Raw genomic sequence first — 15,731 nt, 5'->3', positions numbered from 1 at the left:
AAATATTTTGCATCGTTGTTACAAAATATAATTGGAATGATATGGTATTTTTATTAGGGAACTAAGAATCGAATCCACCTATTTACTTTGTTCTATTAAGCACCAACCAAAAAGTAGATTATAAGTTCTAAGCCCACGAAGAAATATGATACTACTTAAATGATTTAGTACTTAGTTAAAAATCTCAAGGGCCATAGAATATTCCATAGAATATTATCTTACGATGAGCTCTGCTATTAAGAGCCATCACAATTCTAATTAGAAACATGAAAGCACTACCATCAATCTGGATTGGTGGCTTGCATTCCAATGATTATAAAACGTAGCTCCAATAACTTAAGTGCACCTTGATACTCAAGTACTTTAGTTCTTGTCAAAGATTAATCTAGACAAAACTTTTCAAAATGAATTTCCCCCATTCCATAATCAATACACTCAGAAATCGGGACGCCAAGGATACGAAGATTAACGAACGGCATACTTAGAGAAATTGCAATATTGTAGCGTCAGTTTCAATCACTCAAATTACTTGGGAGTACTTGAAAGCAAATTGAAAGTTAAGTACAGTCACAAGCATCAATATGTTACCATAGATATATCGGCAATTATACTGCCCTAGGAATGCTTAGAACAATATCTCCCTACACGGACGCAAAAAGCAGTGATAGCTTATGGTTTAGAAACTCGGCCTCTCGAACGAGGGGTACTTGGTTCAAATCCTAGACAAGCACCACTGATTTTTCAAAGTTATGACTATGGCGTAATCCTTCTAATTCTGGAAGGGACCCGTACCCAGCAGTGGGACAATAATGAGTTGACGACACGGACGCAGCAAAAACACCTAATTCTTATCGGGTAGTATATGAAAATTACGTATAACCCAAAATAAATTCAACTGCACACAAATATAGCCTATGTCACCCTCACAATTTAGACGAATCCACCGAGACCACACCACGTATATAACATCTGTCAAGCTTTTTGGGCGTACCAAAAAATTGATGCATACCTATTCATCCATACATACATAGGTACATACGCTTGAAAACATTACCTTCAGCAGTCGGGTAAAAAGCTTAAATTATGTAGCCGAGTCCATGGCAATATATTTATGCCCATGACTATACTTAGCGTAAAATACAATGCTTTTACCACAACATAAATTACAAGCAATATCAATTCAATATGAAGTTTCAATATTAGATGTTATTACAATACATTCCGTGGTTTTTGATATTGTGGTTGAGCACGATATATTCCATTGGTAAGGGCAACTTGTGGTAGTAGAATATCGCTATAATTGTAATTATTAATAAAAAGCTAGGAGTGATAATTAAAAAATATATCTATGTTTTTAGATTAGGTAAAAGAAAAACTAGATAATTTTAAATTTAACTGGTTTGTTGTATATCACGCTTTAGTAGGTGAGTACATTTCAAAGCAAATATACATCAATCGTAGGTATCAAAGCTAACGTATTAAGGTATTAGGGTATTAAGGTAAGGTATTAAATGCTAACATTTTTTAAAAACTTAATCCATTTTTGAATTTGAATCCAAAAATTGTTCAATTTCTTAAACTTAAAATTTAAGTCTGGTTAGGTTTACTTAACCAAGTCACTCACTATATTTTTTTACACACAAAATTTGACATAACATAGTTTACATCTAATAAAGTAATGTGGATCTTCTTCTAATAATTTATTTTTAGGAGGGCACTAAGCGTCTAGGGGTAAATCAAGACGGACAGCATACACATAAACAAAACCACCGTATTTCCTTTGCCGTGTGGAGTATTAAACGGACAGTATCATCCGAAAGAGTTTAATAGTCACCGACACCGTTACAGGACATAAAGCCGAAACGGTCTGGAACATATGTGTCATGTTGGTCACCATCAAAGTCTGTCAGATTTATGGCGTGACGCACCCGCACACCGAATTTCCCAATATTTTACGGCAGAGCTTCTCAAAGTGAACGATGAAGCCAACTTTTAAACGCTGAAGACATATATTAGGACATGAAGAGCAAAAACAAAATTGAGGGTGTGGAAACGTTTTAGGGGGTGATGATAATGACCTGTTTTGGCCCAGATACAAAAAGAACCTTTTTTTCCCAACTCATTTGAAACAGATTATTGTTATAAGAAATAATTTTTTCGCATATTTTACGGGACTCTAGAAAATATTTACTTCGAAATTCATTGATAAATACATAAAATAAATTTGAGAACCTCTGTTTTATTGCATGCGTGTCCCAAACCAATATTTCCTACTTCACGTGGACCGCAAACATACCGAGTGGAATATTTTCCTTGCGATTGGAGATCAAACGGTTGGATTAGGTAATCAATTCCAGACAGACCCAACGTAGTCTAGGTATTTGAAATATATGTGCATGTCGGAACACATTACTTTCCTACTTGAAAACACGAGCTCAAAACGGTTGTTGTTACGGAAATATAAATATTTTAACATTCAATAAAAGGTGTAAGTTGCTCTTTTGTGTAGCTACCAAGGCAATACTGAAGTATAGGGTTTCATTTTCGATCTGTCAGATCTAAATGAATTTTTTTTCATATACCTATTATACTTTCTTTTTCTTTATAATATGGGAGTAGCAGACGAGCATGCAGTCCACCTGATGGTAAGTTTCTACTGCCGCCTATGGACATCTGTAATCAACCCCAGATAGGATTAGATATTCCTACCTGAGGTCGGCCACAGATGCGCCGCTACCCCTGAGGACTAAGCTTGAACGCCTCGGAAAAGTCTGTCTCCCTTACCACACCCTTCAAACCGGAACACAGCAGCGCATAACACTGCTGTTATTATATAGAAATAAGTGTGGTGGTGGTGCTGCTGGAGTCAAACCACAAAAGGTTCTACCACCTTCCTACTGTTACTACTGTTTTGGTTTAGGATATGTTCCCTTTTAGTTGTAGTACCTAGGTATAGCCTCTTTCTTTTACATATTCATCTTCTCCTACGTACATAGTATAGGTAGTATAAGATGAATATGTATCGACCTATAACAGTTAGCATGCGACATAATATGATAATTTAATGCTGTGACATCTAATAACACGCGCCAATATAATAGAACACTAATTCTAGGAGATGGGGATATATATTTGTTCATATAATAATATAAATTACTTTTTAATTTAAGGTTTCGAGGTTTACAAATTTTACAAATTATTGTACAAAATTACATTCATTGAAAATATATAAAGGCTACAAGAAACATTATTGTTTCCATGTGGCAATGTAATAACATTTATTATATTTTAGTGTCTAAGTTAGTACCAAAGACAAATACTATAAATCAAAATGATGGGTTGAGTAATAATTTTCTAGACTTACGAGACGTCGGCCATGCACGTTTGTTTTATATGGAAAATTATATTCTGCCTGTTGTTATTAAAGGTACGTTTATTAAATTTCGCAATAATAATGTCTTAATTTACGTAAGAGTTTAAATAAAAACTAAAGATGGATCTTATGAATACAATTTTATACTCCTAAAAGAAAACAGTAAACATGTCATATTGCAATGTTATGCAAACAAACACTTATATTTTCAATTGGTAAACATTTTTCAATTTGGGCCACATTTAAAACGACTTCAGATGTGGAATCAAACTAAACAAAAAATATGTCATGTGTCTATCTATTACGGTTCCGGAGATAAAGCCCCGTGTCAGACGGACAGACAGCGAAGTCTTAGTAATAGGGTTACGTTTTCACCCTTTGGGTACGGAACCCTAAAAACTAAGGAACCCTCTCCACGCGAGTTTAACTTGCATTTATCAGGTTATTTTCTATTAACCTTGATGTCATAACTATGGTAAAGTGTATATTTATACAATAGTTTCATTTATTTTAATTTCTTAAAGATAAGTGTAACAAAGGATAAACTTATGGGGAAATAGGCATTATCTGGCAGTCAATCCTAGGCGATGGAGGTAATATATAGTAAGCTTATAAAAACAAAACAGTAAAATGCAAACAATAAATTGATCAATGTAATAAATGCTTCAGTAACGCGTTATCCATTACATAGGAACTGCATTATACTTATTCAACTCACACTTCACTACAATTTTGCTTTTCAGTGCATTAGTAACCTTCCATGTGCATTAGTATTTGTGTTTTAAATCTATTTTGATATTCGGTTTGATAACATTGATTCGGTATATGCAATCCAACGTGCGAATGGAATATTTGGTCATGACATTTCAGTATAGGTTATACATGTGAGTACCTAAATTCCTCAATAATTCCCCAAGTTGGGACGGCCTGAAGCGTTCTCATAACGTTAACTTAGTGTAAATTAATGGGAATCGAAATTCTACAATGTTTAGTCTACATTGTTAATGTTTAAATATTATATGAATTATATTTATTATCTTCAGTTCGCAAATACAACATACGTAATTAATTTAAACGATAAAAGTATTGCAGTGAAGCTGTGGTAGCCTATTGGTTAAAAAAGACTCTGGGAGAATCTGGGATCTGAAGTTCGAATCCCAGGCCTTTGAATTTTCAAGTTATACGCGTATTATAAAGTAAGTAACACTTGATTTAACGGCAAAGGAAAACATCGCGGGGAAACTTGTACTCCTGAATTTTTTTAAAGTTTTCTGAAGTCTTTGTGAAGTATACTCATGTGAATTTAAAGACATAATAAAAAGTTTTATAAAGGTATAGAAACGATCCTATTTCGTACATATTCGATGTCGAATAAAATAAAACTAGTGTAGTGAAAAGATTTTTATCAAAATTTGTAATAATATTATCGGGTTATTTTACGGCATCGATCACTAATACAAATATAAAGGAGATACACAATAATATAAAGAGAGTCGAAATATTACAGTGTTAAGCTCGTAGAAGGAAGTTATTTTTCTATAAACTTGAAATTAAAATGTCTGTACAAGCTTTCCGCTTTTATATAACTGATAAATTATCAACAAAACTTAGAAGAAAGAACATCTTTCTTGGTGGAAACGTTAAAGAAAACAAACGTTATAAATCTGTTCTCATTTTTCCCTCAGATTAACAGTTTTCCTTGGTCCAAGAAAAGTCTCACAACATTAACGAAGTTTTTGCGGGCACGCAAGGTTGCCTCTTGAAAAGATAAAAGTAGGTATTTGATGTCTATGATGCTACTAGGTTAAGGATAAGGTAACTTCAGTATCATATTATTTGTAAAACATCGAATAATATACAAATAACTTATACGATGTAACTTTGTCTTAGTCATCATCGTTAACAACCCATAACGTTTACTCGTTGAGCATTGGTCCATCTCGCTGGCCAGGCAGATACGAATTGGTAGATTTTACACACCTTCAAAAACTTTTTTAATGTACGCTCAGGCTTGTAAGTCTCCTCATGGTGTTTTTGTGCGATAAGTGCAAGTGATAATTCATTTTAATACGCACGTAGCATTGAAAATTTTATTATTTTTCAAAGATTGTCCAATAAAAATATTAATTTGAAACTCGGATTGAAAGGAGTTTCCTACACTCCATCACATTATCTCGAAGATAATAAAAAATAATCCTACCTAGACAATAAGTACTTTTATACTTGCACACGCAAAAATATGCGTGCTCGATGCTTCAACACACAAAAAGTCGTATAAGAATATAACTGGAACAAACACGAACAATTGCAAAATTATAATGACGAGTTCATTGTTAGCTTCGCTTGAATAAGCAAATTAATTTACAACGTTTCTATCGGACATCGGCGGAATATTTCATCGATAATCACCGCCTTTGTTTTGTCAATGTATAATTTATATATCACTATTATCTTAAATTATACACAGTATACACTATTATTAGTATACACTATTAGTTAAATAGTTAATGAAGAATGACACATTAAATAAATACAAAAGACACGAGTGCCGTCAGAAACGAAGTTTCCTTGCATTATATTAAATAATCTTGACGCATGTATGATTTAAATAAAAACTAATAAGTTTTAACGACCAACCGTTTTGAAGTTATACAACTATACGAACGTACATATACAGGGTGAATTTTTAAAACGGGCCTTCAGGGCCAAATCCGAAACTATAAGGATTAGCGAAAAATGCTGAAAGGAGTTGCGAGGCCCATTTTGATAAAAAACTAAAACAGCATCATTAGTTTTTTAAAATATTTTTTTCCTTAGCCGGGAATCGAACGAGTTCATTTTGAAAAAAATGACACCTCTATATTATTCCACTATCTGTTAGTGTCGCTTATAAGGATCAAATTCTGGGAAGTAATGTTATGTGACAAATTAAAGGAAAAAGAAAATTTTGAAGAAAATACGTATTTTTCCATACATTGGCATACTAATACTTAAGGATTATACATAACAAATGATTTATGTATAATTCTTTAGAAACATACATAAGTCCATACCATTGAAGAATTTGTTGGTTAATCAACTAATTATTCGATGTTATGACTATGATATACGGCTTAGCATGAGAAAGTAAAAGTTTGGCAAATAAGTTACCGCCGTTTTTAGGATTTATTTTTTAATGAAAATAAATAACTGATTAAGTAGTAAATTCTTATTGTTTGTTGTTTACAACTTCGTTTCAACGTTAAATATGATTTTCTATATTTCTTTTTTTAGTAATCACTCGGATTTTACTCTAAACAGTAATTCTCGCAAATTGTCAACTTTACATCTGTATTAAACAAAACTCCGCCCATAGCTAAGTCGGACATAAAAATATGAGTTCTTGAAGAACAAAACCACCATTTCGAATGATTTGAAGCATTGAGCAAAAAAAAAATTGTTAATACGCGAAATGTTTAAATTGATTAATGGCGGGAACTTAACTGCCAAATTAATATGAAAAAAATATGTATTTTCTTAAAATTGAGGCTTTTCCTATAGTTTGTCATTTATCATTACTTCCCAGATTTTGATCCTTATAAGCAACACTATCAGAAAGTGGAATAATATAGAGGGTGTATTTTTTTTCAAAATTAACTCGTTCGATTCCCGGCTAGGGAAAAAGTTATTTTAAAAAAGTAATGTGCAGTTTTAGTTTTTATCAAAATCGGCCTCGTAACTCCTTTCAGCATTTTTCGCTAATCCTTATAGTTTCGGATTTGGCCCTGAAGGCCCGTTTGAAAAATTCACCCTGTATAGGACAAGATTCTCATATTCTTTCTCCATAGTATATAGGAATGTCGATACTCATACGCATATTCACGTGTAAATAAAATAGAATGAGACGGAGAGGGAGATAACGTGGTATAGAGGGAACATAACGCTACTTCTTATGTAACGATTTGTTACATACACCCTAAATATTAATTTCCTACCGCTATAATTTCATTATAAAAAGTCTATTATCACACATTTTACATTCATAGAATTTAAAATGAAACCAGAAAAGGTTTATGTAAGAACTAATCGCTACTTGTAATTTTTTTTTAATTAATCTTACACACAGACTTTTTATATCAAGTACGCTTCTCCAAGTTAGATAGTCGCGAAAGGTCAAACTAATAATTATTTTAATGTATTCTAGCAACGATAATAATTTGAAAATTCTAGCAGTTTCACAGTAGGTTCACATCACGGTGAAGCCAGGAAGTAAACAAAATAACTACTAACCATAAACCTAAGACATAAAATAAGTTACGCATTAAAATGTTAACTGTTCCATAAAACAATCTATATATTGCTGTGTCTAGCTACAGCGATTTGCCATGGTTAAGACTTCCTTTGAGTTAGGAACAAAGAAATCTTTTTTATTTTGCTTTCAGTCTAAGGTTAATTGGATGTTTAATAAATACTAGTCTTTTCTTAGTACTTATATAAGACGTAATTATATTAGAAAGCTTATTCCTATCATTAATAAAAAGAACAAATAAGTTTCAAGAAATTTCCACGGGTTCAGTACTGTGGTTATACAGGCGGCCGTGCACGATGCTCGTCTGCTTACATCTCGATATTCCCGTGTATACACACACAGTCATCTACACTAATATTATAAAGAGGAAAACTTTGTTTGTTTGTTTGGTTGTAATGAATAGGCTCATAAACTACTGGACCGATTTTAAAAATTCTTTCACCATTCGAAAGCTACATTATCTACGAGTAATATAGGCTATATTTTATATGAAATATATTTGAAAAATAGATTTTGAGGCGGTACAAAGTTTGCCGGGTGAGCTAGTAATAATAATAATAATATTATAAAGAGGATAACTGTGTTTGTTTGATTGATTGTAATGAATAGAATCAAAAAATACTGGACCGATTTTAAAAATTCTTTCGCCATTCGAAAGCTACATTATCCACGAGTAACATAGGCTATATTTTATATGAAATATATTTGATAAATAGATTTTGAGACGGTACAAAGTTTGCCGGGTCAGCTAGTGCATAATAAAACTGATGTCCCGATCAAGAGAGATAGTTTCACGAACGGAGCATAACGCTTTTCCTTACGTGACGATAACTTCCATTCAACTCTTACCGCAAGCCGCTTTCAGGAACTTCGTTCCCAAAAATCAGTTGAAATAGATTCAATGTTTATTGTGGTTAGAAGTTTAAAAAGAGTTTTAAAAGTATTCGTTACTTATAAAAAGACTTGCCTTTGTGTTAACAGTAAAATCATACTCTAGGTACTCTAGTTAATAGGTAAATAAACTGTGCTGAATGCAGCAACACAGATCTTTCGCTGATATGTTTTAATTCTCATACGAGGTCAGCCATTTTCTCTTTGAGTATGTTATAGTGTAGAAATAAATTTAGTTAAGTGTGATAGAATTTTATTTTTATTACTATTTTAACATTTAAATATTTTTTAAAGGTTGAAGGTAGTCTCATTCTGCCTAATTGTAAGTCATCGCTGTCACCACACATAAAAGCTCAGAACATGCTATAGTCTGATTCATAATTAGGTGTCCAAAATGTAAACAAAGGTGTTGTCCTATCAAGAAAATACATTCATACATACAAGAAAGGACATTTCTAATGAAAGTCGTGTCCTGAGATACAACGACGAATATTTAAAATCTAGAACAAGCCAAAGTTATTACTGATACTATCGAGCACAAATAGGAGTGGATATCACACAAACTAAACTAAATTTTAATTGGATTCTACATGCATCCCGTAACTGTAATCTCATAACTTTCGGAATTTACATATCATAATTTTCTGACATATATCATAATTATTTAGGAATGCATCCCGTTTCAATTAAAATGAATGAACAAAATCAAGGAAACAATAAATAGATATTTAAAATAAAAATATGCCTGTGCCAAACTTACTAAATGACGAGAATTCTAATGTAAACGAAAATGCATCTGCGTAAAAATATAGCCTATTACTCTCACAATTTAGACGCCTTATGTGTCTAAATGTAAGCCTCTTATAATACACATTATATCATCGAATCCAAGCCCTTTGGGATACAGAGCGTATTAAAAATGAGACGAACATACACTCGAAAAACATTACCGTCCGTAGTCTAAAAATTTATTGTACATCACGACACACCACTAGGTTTACAATAAAGTTTAAATAAATAAATAAAATAAATAAATAATGTATTGCATTATAGTCCGAGCGTTGTAAAGTTGCTCATTATTTATAATGTTTGGAGCGTGGCTGTATTTAGTATAAGCAACTGCCAATCATTCTGCACAAGAGATAATAGTGACTTTAAATTTATGTAAAGTAGCCCACACGCATAGTGAATGAGACTCATTACAGCTTTTGTCGAAGAATTCGAGACAATACAAAATTTTATGCTTTAGTTATGATGATTTAAAATAAACAAAGTCCCTGTTATCGTCACACTTAGCGACGTCTAACAAAGAACATGGAATATTTTTGATTAGTCAAAAATATGATGGAATATTTTACTAGCCTAAAATATTCCATGCTCCTATTAATAGCACACTAAAAATTGACCAAGTGCGAGTTGAACTCTCACGGCGGGTTCCGTACCACCAATTTTTATTTGCTTTCTGTTTTTAGTATTTTTTTTATCATAGGAGCTATAAAAGTGAATGTAATAGTGAAAATTTGAACTGTCCATCTGCTACGGTTTAATAGATAAAACGAAATACGCCGAAAAATAGAGGTTACTTGTATGGAGACCATTTATATTGAAGTTATTTCTTTTGACTATTATATTAGTAATTTGAGTTAGTATTTGTAAATAGATACTCCTTTTTACTATTTTACTCTATACCTATTCTACTAACGTTTTTAGTACTTATTGCCGAGTTCTTTAAGGTGTTATTAGATACTTATAGTACGTACATACATTATGGAAAACTTATTTGATAAAGTACTTATCGTAATTACAGCTTTTAAGGGTTCGTACACAAAACTGCGATGCGACGTCGCATCGCAAAAATCTGCGAGCTCCCTCGACGCATCGCAAGAACTTGCGAATTGATTCGCATCGCACAGTGGTTGTTGTTGTTGGTCACCCTGAGAGACGCTACGCCGCACGATATCGCATCGCAGCAATTCGCATCGCAATTTTCTGCGTTGCGAATTCGCATCGCGTCGCATCGCAGTTTTGTGTTCGAGCCCTAAGAGATAGACATACCCCAGAGACTTTATTTTCTACCATGTTCTAAAATATGTTAAAGTTACTTTTCATTGCCAATCCCAATATTAGAATACTTTTTTTACAATACATCATCATCAACCCATTACTGTCCCACTGCTGGGCACGGGTCTCCTCTCATAATGGGAAGGATTAGGCCATAGTCCACCGAGCTGGCCAAGTGCGTATTGGTAAACTTCACATATCTTTAAGATTTTTATCTCTCAGGTATGCAGGTTTTCTTACGATGTTTTTCCTTCACCGTTTAAGCAAGTGATAATTAATTTCTAATACGCACATAAATTTGAAAATCAGAGGTGCGTGCCTGGGATTTGAACCTCGGACCCCTCGATCGAGAGGCCGCGTTTCTTAACCACTAGGCTATCACTGCCACATACAATACATAGTGCACATACTTACAATACATAGTGCATACTATATTTTGAAACAATAAAAGGAATACCACGATAAGTACAACATCTCAAGGATTCTAGGGCTGTAAATGTCCTTATCTACTGTTTTTTTCTGAGGACACAACTTATATAAAAGAGGATCGGAGCTTTAAGTAAAATTCTTGGGTTTTAAACAGGTCACGTCTCGAAGTTTGGACATACTTTCTTCTTTTTGTGTCCTTCAAGATAATATTCCAGAGTCCGACCATAAAGGATTAATTTATGGGATTGTTACATAAAAATATGTGGCTTCAAATTATGAATAGATACATAATAGGTAAATTCAATGGATACGATAGTAGATGTTACTTTTTCTTAAGATTTCGAACATTTCACACGCACGACTCTCACATAATGTATTGCGGGCAAGTAAAAAGGCGCCATAATTTGATCTTTTCCATCTTAAAGCCGTCGGGCACTGCCTGTTGCTGCGGCAGTCGAAACATAGTCGAAACACGAAATTACTTTAAAAATATAACTTACTTAAACTATATAACTTTATCTAACCACTTTTTATTTAGTAATACCGTGACACCACCGATTATCCACATGACTAAGCCTTTTCATAAGTACTAATATTTTTTTAATGATTATTTTAAGTTATTTTATAAATGAAACTGCCGAACATTAATCATATTTAAATACTGGCTCTGATATGAACCTGGGAACCTGTTAATAATTATGTTACAAATTAAACAACTTAAAAGGCAAAATGCCTAAAATAAGATCGAGACCTTGGCTTACTACTCGTACTTTCTTTGCACGCTTTTACGCTGCTCACTTTTACGTAACGTTGATTTTGCATATTAAATATATTTTTGTATTAATGCAGAATCTTACTTAATAACTAGGTATGTACATTGGAAGGTACCTTTGAAGGCTAATTAAGCGTGCTTCGTTCGTAACTTATCGATAAATATCGATAAAATGTCTTATCGATAAATATCTTTGTCGAACTTCGACGACCCGCGTGGCGGAGAGGTTACCGGTCTGACATGCAAAGGGTTTCGGATTCGATCCCTGGCCAGACAGATATCTAAATGATGAATTTAGAATTCTATTCTGAGTCTGAGTACTTGTGTCTTTGTCTATTTTCATAGCACCCACGGCGCATTTAAAATGCTTGTGTGGGACTATGGTTGAGGTTGTGTGGGACTAAGCGTAATATAGAAAGAATTATATATTTCTAAATGTGTCTTCTTTAGAAAACCAGTTGATATATCCAATATTGTTTGGATACAACTTCTTTTTTCATTCTACGAAAAGAGTATTTAGTTATTTACCCACAACGGGGGAGATCTGGAGCTTACTTTATCATGCTGATCCAATACGAATTGGTGGAGTCTAGTGTCAAAAACAATAAGACAACTACGCACCTAATTAATTGATTATAAAACAAACCCGCAAACACGCCTTAAAACTTATAATTCGTGGATATTGTACTAGTATTTATTAGAAATTTTGAAATTGAGTAACACATTTTGAGATATTCAATTCAATATTGTTATTTTATACAAAGCGCCGGCCGCTGCCTAGAAACATGCTTCATAACTTCGAAATTGCAAAACCAATTTTACAACTTCAAAGTTGTAAAGAACAAAACCTTATTTTTAAGTTTTGTAGAAACTGTTTGGATGGTGGAATTAGATAAATTAATAGTTTAAGGCGAATATTTAGAACATTTTTGCAGTAGACTTGATTTACCTACTTCGTTTATTTATTTTATCTTAGAAAACACTTATTTTACCCAGTGATAAAGTTTAGACAGATCGTATAGTTTTCTATAAAAGAAGGTTAGGTTTTAGGTAAGTTTAATTTATTTTTTTTACTACCTCTTAATAAACTACCTGCAGTAGGTACATGCATTAACATCTAATATATAAAATTCTCGTGTCACAGTTTTCGTTGCCATACTCCTCCGAAACGGCTTGACCGATTTTGATGAAATTTTTTGTGCTTATCCGGTGTCTATGAGAATCGGCCAACATCTATTTTTCATCCCCAAGTGATAAGGGTTGTTCACCCTTAACATTTTTTTATTTATATGGCAACACAACGTTTGCCGGGTCAGCTAGTATCTTATACATCTTTCAAATTAGTGCGGCTTGTTTGTCCTAAACAATCAGATATCCAGAAATATACACATCATTTACATTTATGTTTATCACGTATAGAACAGAATAAATTATTCATTAAAATAAAACTTGTTTAAATGTGCCACATTAAAAAAAATGTTACACGAACACAGATAGGCTAATGTTTATTTTTACAGTACATAATCATATCTACATATTTCTCATCTCATAAAACCGTCATTATGTAATCGTTACGGTGATGTTTTTGCGGCATTTTTTGCAAATTGAACAAGTTACGTTACAGTGCTCAGATGACTTTGCAAAATAATTTAATTGAATTATTTTCACACCACTTAATTTTTTACATTTTATTGGATATCTACAGTACCTATTTATATATGTGCCGTTTTTTGAAAAGATACATTGCTCTTAGATATAGACGGTGAATATATTGGTGGTGCATTTATGAAATTTTCCTTTTCCAATTTAATTTTATATTAGTACGTCTCTATCATGGTTATATAAGGTGTACATTTCAAATTCAATTTTAGTTTGCCAAAACGTATAACTTGTTTAAAAGTTACGTTTATCTAACGAGATAGATTCCAATATGGTCCTAGATAAATATGATTAAACCAACAACTAAACTCTCTTAGGACAAAAATGTGTATTTTTTTCAATTATAAAGTTTTAGTGGTTTTCCTAAACCTATAGCAAAATGACATTACACATACATTGTAAAATGTCTGAAAAATTCTGTGATCTAAATGTTGTAAAAACATCGCAATGAAATATTTACTTATTGGAAATCTAACATTAATTTTACTTTAATATTATGTTGTATAACAATAAAAATAATAGCCAATTGGAGATTATGCAGATAAACGAAGTAAATATTTATTACATCTAGTACGGTAAAACGTGTATGTTAAAGGAAATATTCAAAATAAATTTAATTACTAAATTATGATATCCCTAACTACACTACTATGTATATACTATAATGTTACGATACAATTAAGGTTAATGAACTTTTATTTTGACGCGTATCAGATCGAAATTTCCTACAATTGTTAACCCACGAGTGAACTTAGCATGTTTTTAATTAAGTCTGTGGAATTACATTCTGATTCAGTAGTTTTTGGTAAGATACGTATCTACAGTAATTTTATCAAGTACCGCTAATAAATAACTGTACTCGCATACATCTCAAGCGTGAAGAATTGCATGTTGTGGGTAGATGTTTTCATATATCGAAGTAGTCAATCTTATCTGTCATAATCAAAAATTAGTTTGATGAGATTTAAGATACTTATTTGCATTCATAGATTAGTAAAGATTACTCACTCCTAACAAGAAAATGTACCCAGTTTTGAGAATTGAAATAGTTGCGTAAAAAAGTTTTGCCACGTCTCCGTGCTAAAATGTCCCTAAAGTATTTGAAATAATTATTTATTTATTATGTAAATTGTACATTGTAATTGTAAATTATGCAGTCTTAGTTATTTATTCGTAAATTTTCTCTAAAAATGTTTTTATTTGTCAAGAATTCAAAAAAAGAACTTACGATAATAAGCCATTTGAGGCTTCATTCAATTTCAAGGCGGCGAAGTATCTTTACTAATCTATGTTTGTATTATCAATTATAAATAACCTGTAAACATTGTGTGTATTGTTATTTCTATTTTAAACTGTTTGTTTTCCCTCTTACCATCAAGGTCAATATCAGCTTGGACACAATGAAACCCGGGTTGATAACCACGCATTCAAATTCAATTATGTAAATTTATCAGCATATGAAATGTAGGTATCGCTACAAACCAAGCGGGCCGCTGTTGATGCTAGTTGCTATTTCCTGCTTTAGTTGCAAAAGAAACAAACCACGTCAAAGCAAACCGACATACACAACACACGGTTTCATAATTATCGGCGCCGCCGTCAACTTAAATAAAAATACACACAAAAAACTGTACCGTACTTCCAAGGTCGCACATTTTAACAACACATTCCATTTATGTATAGATACACTTGAACTATTGCTCGAATAAATATCACTAAAAATATGCGATTTGAATCATGAAAAAGTCGTAAAACAATGTACGCCGGGCATGAGGCGCGCGTGTCGCCCTAACTAATTGCTAATCAGCCGTTATCGGAATATAATATGGGTAAGTGACATTTCGCAGGCATGTGCCTCCTACTACGTGCGGAGGGCGCGCTGCGGAAAGCAGCGCGCTCACTCGCGGTTAAGAGAGGACTGCGGGTGCTGTTCGCTCTGTAAGAGCAAGAGGCCCACGGACTAAGCGCACAGCGGAAGGCGTGCGCTCGCTTCTCACGAGCGGAGCGGGCGATCTTCGCTGTCCACTGCCGTCTCGCCTCGCTGACGAGGGAACGCACCGACCTGGATCATCCCCCGCGCGTTAATAACGAACATATTGCTGCTCGGCCCGATTGATTCACTCACTTACATGATGTTAATATGATATGCCTTTGTAATAAATCTAATCGGACCATACGAAGAAAATAATATAGGTATTTCAATAAATACGGATAGGAATGTTTGTATATTCTATAGTAATTATTAACTTATTACATTA

The 15,731-nt window shown here is 33.1% G+C and overlaps 1 protein-coding gene across 4 annotated transcripts in view; it reads right to left on the bottom strand.

Annotated features, from left to right (window-relative positions):
- Positions 1-15,731, bottom strand: part of dnc (phosphodiesterase dunce) — a 458,672-nt gene that overhangs the window by 275,689 nt on the left and 167,252 nt on the right. Inside the window, exon 1 of one of the 4 annotated variants that reach the window (XM_073084964.1) lies at positions 15,312-15,415. The exons of 2 other annotated variants lie outside the window; for them this stretch is intronic. The gene's annotated coding sequence lies outside the window, so the exon portion shown is untranslated. Of the gene's footprint in view, positions 1-15,107; positions 15,416-15,731 lie in introns of those variants that run through there. One more of the 4 variants, XM_073084963.1, reaches the window with a different exon arrangement.

This window comes from Epargyreus clarus, unplaced genomic scaffold (assembly GCF_041222505.1).
Source record: "Epargyreus clarus isolate Ecla_fem2 unplaced genomic scaffold, WU_Ecla_fem_2.2 ptg000021l, whole genome shotgun sequence".
NCBI lineage: Eukaryota > Metazoa > Arthropoda > Insecta > Lepidoptera > Hesperiidae > Epargyreus > Epargyreus clarus.
Note: the sequence above shows the minus strand (reverse complement) of the source record. Positions and strands in the feature narration are given on the sequence as shown.